The following is a 7,346-nucleotide window of genomic DNA, read 5'->3' as shown; positions in this document are numbered from 1 at the left end:
GGATCATCTCACTGCCAGCCATCATGCTTATAGGGACTCCCACAGCTGTTCTCCTCTAAGCCTGTTGTGAGCCTCCATAGTCCACATTGCTGTTGATGCTGCTGTCTTCCAAGTTCCTGTTAGAATGGTCTATTAAGCCTTGCTTACTGTGGTTAAGCACTTTGCTAGTTAAAAAGTCTCAAAGTCTTCCACATCCCTCCAAAACCCATTATGGTCAGGCCGGTCATAGCAATAGTCTACTCCCTGGTACCAACTTCTTTCTTAGTTACTTTTCTATTACTGTGATTAAACACCATAATGAAGGCAACTGATAGAAGAGTTTATCTGTAGTTTACGGTTTCAGGTGTGGAATTCATGGCAAGGGGAACGTGTCAGCAGTTAAGGAGGCATGATGATGGAACAGAAGCAGAGGCCTCACTAGTGAGGCACAACCACAAGGCAGAGAGAGGTCACTGGGAAGGGCATGAGCTTCTGAAACTTCAAAATCTGCCCCAGTGACACACCTCTTACAAGGTCACATTTCCTAATCCTTCACAAACAGTTCCACAAACTGGGGGCCAGGTATTCAATATATTAGGATATGGGTTTTTTTTTCTCATGCAAACCACCACAGTGGCATTAAAAAAATCCTGTATTCATACTTGTTGATGCCTTCACCTTTTTTTGTGACAATTAACACTGCACTTGGACACTGAATATTTTACGAGGAAGCTCTTTGGATTTGCTTGAAATAAATATGAGTTTTTCATTTTTAATGTATTCTCTTTTATGACAAGGCATGGAAAAAGGCTTTCTTTAGTAAAGAAGGTGAAACAAGACAATATGACAAGGACAGTCATGGAGTGAACAAGTTTCAGATCTCAGATATAAACAACTGATGGGTTCAGAGTATGTTTGTATGTTTTCCATATGCAGATCCATTGATGACCATTCTAGTTAGCTTTCTGTTGCTGTAAGAAATACCATGGCCAAAGCAACTTGAGGCAGAAAGTTTATTTATTTTATTTTATTTTATTAATTTTAATTATTTTATTTAATTTTAACCTCCATCTCATAGTCCATGTTTGAGGGATGATAGGGAGGAACTCAAGGCAGGATCCCAGAGGCAATAACCAGAAAGGAATACTGGTTACTGTCTTGCTCACTAGCTAACATTCAAAGAACTTTCTTTTTTCTTTTCTTTTCTTTTTTTTTTTTTTTAAAGAATTGCTTGCTCTTTAATTATATTTAATTCGCAGGATTCACAGAGAGATCAAAGCATTTGAGGTAAGCCAACTTGTCATTTTATCCCTTTCTCTTAAACAAGATCAGGTCACATAGAAGTAGCAAAATGCTTTGCGTTTTGTTACTGTGTTCCACCCAGTCACACAGCCAAGTTTTGCAACCATGATGATTATACAGCAAGTTTCAAACACCTATTTCCTAATTTGGATTGATCAGAATATCTTCAAAACATCTGTCCACTTTGGTATACTGCACAGGAAGTCTAATAGCCTTTGAGAAGACAGAAAGTGATGTATTGGGTAAGGCAGGGAACTTACCTGTAAAATGGTGAGGTTTTAGAATTGTTGAGACCGAGATTGGAAAAAGCACAAGGACAAATAGCCAAACTAGTGGAAACACATGGACTATGAACCAATAGCTGAGAACTTTCTTACACATCCAGGACCACCTGCCTGGGGATGGCATTGCCCACAATGGGTTGTACCCCTCAACCTCAGTATCATTCAACAATCAAGACACTTTCTTGAAAACATAGCCACAGACTAATGTAGGCAATTCAGTTAAGGGTCTCTCTTCCCAGGTGACTCTAGGTTGCATCAAATGACAGTAGAAACCCGCAGGACAACATCTGAGTCCCGGTGTAAGCAGATACTGAACCAGACAGTGTTTTCCAAGGATGTTCTAAAGTAGAATGGAGTTTCATTGAGTCTCTGACACCTCTCTGGTGTGTGACAGGCCTGGGTGCCCATATTGCCTAATTAGCCCGTTTGGGACTCAGGAAGGGTTTGGTGCCTTGTTCATGTAGTTTTCATGTTTGCCTTCAGCCTGAGCTCAGCCAAACAGACCTTACTGGAACAGTACTTGTCTTCATTGAGTTCCTGTCTTCCTCCATGATGTTGAAGAGAGGCCTCCAGTCCCATTCTGGTCTTGTCATGTTAGTTTAATGCTTATGTTCTTGGAAAGAAATTGTTTCTAGCTCATAGCTGCAATCACTGTTTGAATATTCTCAACATTCAAGCAGCAAACTTCACTTTTCTCCCCAGTTGATGGTCATGCCTCACGTTTAAAGACTACCAATAAATATTCTAATTTTTTATTGGTATATGTTAGAATTCTGCCCTCACTCCAGCTGCACGACCGCACATGCAAAGTTTAGGAGTTAAGCAAAGGGTCTTGCATCTTATGTCATCAGTGTGTGCTGGTGATTATGTATTCACGGCAAATCTGCACATGCGCGGCATAGCTCTGTAAGCCCACCTGTGCCTTAAAGAGCCATGACTCAGACCCTACCCCCTCTCTTTGTTCTGCTCTCTCTCCCCCTCCATCATCTTTCTCTCTGCTCTCCACACGTGCGTCCCCACCAGGTCTGGTTCTTCTGCCCCTACCCCTCTTCCTCTTAATAAAGCTCTGATACTGATACTGGGTTCTGTTGTGACCACGACCTTTTGGCGCAGTAACTAGTGCCACCGCCAGCATGGCTTATCATTCTTACAGTATAGCCATTTCCTTAGGTTCCTTAGTAAGGATTTGTTCTTTAACTGTGTTGTAGAAAGCTCAGCAGAAGACTGTGTACTAACATTCGTAAATTCATTGCTTTGATCCAAAGCACAATAAGAAAAACAAATACGCTGTTGGTTAAACAGTGATTATACTATAAAAATATGAATGGAATGCCTCATATCAAGTATCACCCAGTATTAATGAGCACCTGCTGGAATAAATGGCTGGTCACCTTGTTTGTGTTATTACTCTCTTATAGAATCCTTGGACTTGCAGTAAGTAGAGAATGTCATTTTCTGACAGCCTTAATGCTTTGAGATAATTTGGGGAGCTCAGAAAGAGGGTAACCCACCCCATGAACTGCAAATGAAATTGATGATATATTAAGTATTGTGTTGGTTTTCTAGCCTCAAACTACTTTTGAGAGTTTAATCTGAAGCTGTTTGTTTGTTTGTTTGTTTGTTTGAAGTCCAAGCAAAGAAAAGCAAACAAACAGAAAATCCAGACCTCTCTGAACCACCAGTATGACTGGGTGGTAGAGTAAGCTCATTATCCAGCATTACCCAAATTTACATTTTAAAAGCCTACATTGTTATTCTTGCTGTAGTTAGGTAAATAAATAATCTAGCTGTAGGAGTTTAAATGAGAATGTTCCTCAATACGCTTTCGTATTTGAACACTTGTTTCTTAGTTGGAGGCATTGTTTGGGAAGGTTTCAGAGATGCAGCTTTGCTGGAGGAAGTGTTTCACTGAGGACAGGCTTTCAGATTCGAAATCCATCACATTCAGTTTGCTGTATCTGTTTTGTGCTTGCAATCCAAGACGTGAGTTTTCAGCTTCTTTTTCCCACTACCATACAATTCCCACCATTATAGTATCTAAACTTCTGGAACAATAAGCCAAACAAAGCAAAAATCAAAACCAATCAACCCCCAACTCTTCTGTAAGTTGTCTTGGTCATGGTGTTTTATCACAACAAAAGTAACCAGTATAGAAGTTGGTACCAGAGAGTGTGGGCTGCTGCTGTGAAGAACCTGACCATGTGGGGTTTTAAAGGAGTGTAGAACACTTTGGACCTTTGAACTAGAAAAGCAGTTGAATATTGTAAGCAGAATTTAAATAGACATTTTAGTGGGAGCCTAGAAGACAGTGTTTCTGAGAGCAATGCAGATGTTAGAGGCTTGTCAAGTGGTTTCAGAGGGAAGAAAGGATCTTAAAAATGGGCTTAGAGGCTATTTATATGATTGTTCTGGCAAAGATTCTGGTTGCTCTGTCTTTCTCCCAAGAACTTGCCTGAGGATAAATTAAAAAGTAATGGACTCATTTCTTGGATGAACCTCAAGGTAGCATCCTATTGATCTGTGGCGTGGCTATTATGAATGACTGGTATGCAGCTCCACAATGCGGAGTAGAAAGTGGGGCTCAAAAAACCAGAAAATACAGTGTGAAGAGAAGAAGAGCACCAGGAAACTTAATGTTGCAGCCAAGCACGTGCTGAAGGAGATAAGGTTAGTACCTTTATGGAGAGGCTTCCTTCTCTGCACTTCAATAAAGGAAAAGGTGCTCTCAGGTCAAGAGCCCACCCAGCTAAGGTTCTAATTTGTGGAAGAGCCTAAGGCACTTTCTGCTCCTAAAAAGCAACTGAGTAAAACTGCTTCTGCTAATGAGATTCAAGAGGGGCGAGATTCATCCCAAGCTGGCTGCATAACTTGGCAGTGTTTTCTACATAGTGCTGCCTTTAAAGGCATGAAGGATGCAAGAGTGAAGGGCTTATGTATTCTTTCTCCATGATTTTAGAGAGCCACCGAGGCCCAGCAAAATGCGGTAAGGGAAGACCCCATGTGGAATCCTTGAGAGGTCAAGAGGCTATGAGATGCCACTGTGTAAAGCTGTGTAAGTGAAGTCTGGGATGTAGTGGAGACCCTAAGACATTGGACATGGCAGAGCCATGAGATCTCTGTCAAGAACAGCCTCATATAGAGTGAAAACATCCCAAGAGAGAGATGTATGATGCAAGCAGCAAAACTGGATAGTTGCAGCCATCTAAGCTCTTTGAAATTCAAGTCCCAGACACTGGATACGAAGGTAAAAGATTTGGTGTTTGCTCTGCTGGGTTTCCATCTTGCTTCGGTCTATTACTTCCTCACTATGCCTCAATTCTTCCCTTTTGGAATGGTAATGTGTATTCCATATTATTATATATTAGAAATAAGTTGTGAGGGTTTTGTTTTGACAGTATGTTTACAATTAATGTTATCTTGAATCTCAGAAGAGACTTTAGACTTTTAAACAGTGTTGGGTCTGTGAAAGACTGAGGGTTTTTGAAGCTGAACTAAATGCATTTCGAATTATGACATGGCCAACAGCTCATGGGAGTCAAATATAACTGTCTGAATAAAAATGTTCCCCAAAGGCTCCCATATTTGAATGACTGGTCCTCAGTTGGTGGCATTGTTTGAGTGAAGTTTAGGAGGTACAGCTTTGAGGAAACCTGTCACTTGGGGCTGGCTTTCAGAGCCCAGATCCACTCACTACTTAGGGCTTAGTCTCAGTTTTGTGCTTACACTCCAAGATGTGAGCTCTTACCTTCGCATGCCTGCTACCTGCCATTTATGCTATCCCTGCCATTGCAGACTCCAGCCCTCTGCACCTCTGCACCTGTGAGCCCAAAGACACTCAAGCTGTGTAGTCATGGTGTTTTAGCACAGCAACAGAAAAGTGACTAATACAGAAATTAAGTCTAAAACTTATTTTTTCCAACAATTTGACCTTACTCTGATTTCCTTATTATTTCAGACATTTTATTTACCTTCCATGTGGACAATTCCCCTGTATCAACTTTGCTGCCATTCTCCAAAAAATACTTTCCACTTTCTCCAACTACTCTGACTTGGTATCATGAAAGACAAACACTTGAATCCTAGAAAATAAAACTAGACAACTGGCACAAACTAAAAACCAAACACCGTAGGAGTTTACCCACAAAGACCTCTTGCCTGTTCTTGTGTGAACTACTCAGAAAGTTCATTGGCAAGTGTGATTCAAATTTAATACAGAAAAATCTTTCATATTGTTATCATTGGCTTTTACTCGAAATACTAGAGCCCAAGTCTAGAAATGTTCTTAGCCGACAACCTATCAGTTTCAAATTGGCTTCTTAGACTTTGCCAAAAATTATTTTCGCCTTTCTTTAGCTTCCAGAAAATTATGATTTACTACAAAACTGCTTGGACCGTAGAGAGGCCAACTTCTGACACCCCTCATTTGCAGTACCACAGCCATGAATCAGATTCTACTTCCTTAAATGAACTGATCTTTTCCCAGCGATAGCAGACTACAGGTATAGTGGCACAACTCTATTTTAATCTTAGAGATCCCAAGTATGGAGGAGAGACCTCATCCTGAATATATTTCTTTTATATACTTTGAGTTGGTCAGATGACTATACACTGTGTGCATGTGTGGAGTTACCAATTTTGAATCTCATTAATGTATCCAATGATACATGTTAGTCCAAAATCAGCACAAAATTCATACATATTTTGCTCAAGTGAAAATAGCTTCTATAATTTATTATTTTATTTTAATCCCATTTTACTTTCTTTCTATTGAATACGTGGGTATCTAGACAAAAATATAAACTGTCTCATGAATATAAAAACATTGTGTTCTCACTCTTTCTAGAGTTAATAGTCCAAGTTGTTAATTTTTATTTCACATTTAACTATTTTTTTTTAAGATTTAATGTGTTGAATATCAAGATGGGAACAAGAAAACCTCTGATAGTAAACTGTACCCCCCAATAACATTATCAGGAACAACTACACATACAATATTGTATTTAAAAAATAGGAGCTGGGGAGATAGCTCAGTTGTTAAGAGCATTTGTTGCTCTTTCAGATGTCCTGGGTTCGATTCCCTGCACCCACATGGTAGTGCAAAACCGTCTGTAACTCCAGTTCCAAGGGATGCAATACTCCTAATTTCTGTGGGTACCAGACACACAAGTGATGGACATACATGCAGACAACACTCATACACAAAATAAAAAATAAACACCAAAACAAAACAGCTAACCTTCATAGCTAAAAGAAACAGACCACATTTTTCACACCACTCTTACTCCATCCCTTCTAATGGTTTCCTACATTGTTTTTATTGTTACTGGTGCTAAAAAAAAAATCCCACCTATCAAGTGCACATGTGCTCACCCATTTCAGATCTTATTGGGAGAGATGCTAGTGGATTCATTTATTAGTCTCATTTAAATACTATTTAACAGGAACCAGTGGCAGCAGACACTACCCTGCAACCCTGTGTAAGGAAGTTTCTCAAGCTTTGCAACTTTAAAGGGTTGTGTCCACCTGCACTTCATTTATCATGATTGTGATTCATACTTATGAATAATGAGACATAATCATTGTTTTTTATAACTTTTTTTGTTAAAAGGCCAAATGTCTTTAAACTCGGCTGTTTGTTTTGGGTGCTTGACCCAAGGACCCTGTATTAGTTTCCTTTGTGTTGCTGTGGTAAAATTCCTTGATCAAAACTTAAAGGGAAAATACAACAGCAGGAAGGGGAGGGAGCGAGGGAGGGAGACAGAGAGGAGGAGGAAATGTTCT

The sequence above is a fragment of the Peromyscus maniculatus genome, chromosome 14 (assembly GCF_049852395.1).
Source record: "Peromyscus maniculatus bairdii isolate BWxNUB_F1_BW_parent chromosome 14, HU_Pman_BW_mat_3.1, whole genome shotgun sequence".
Lineage (NCBI taxonomy): Eukaryota > Metazoa > Chordata > Mammalia > Rodentia > Cricetidae > Peromyscus > Peromyscus maniculatus.
This window is presented reverse-complemented; position numbering follows the sequence as displayed.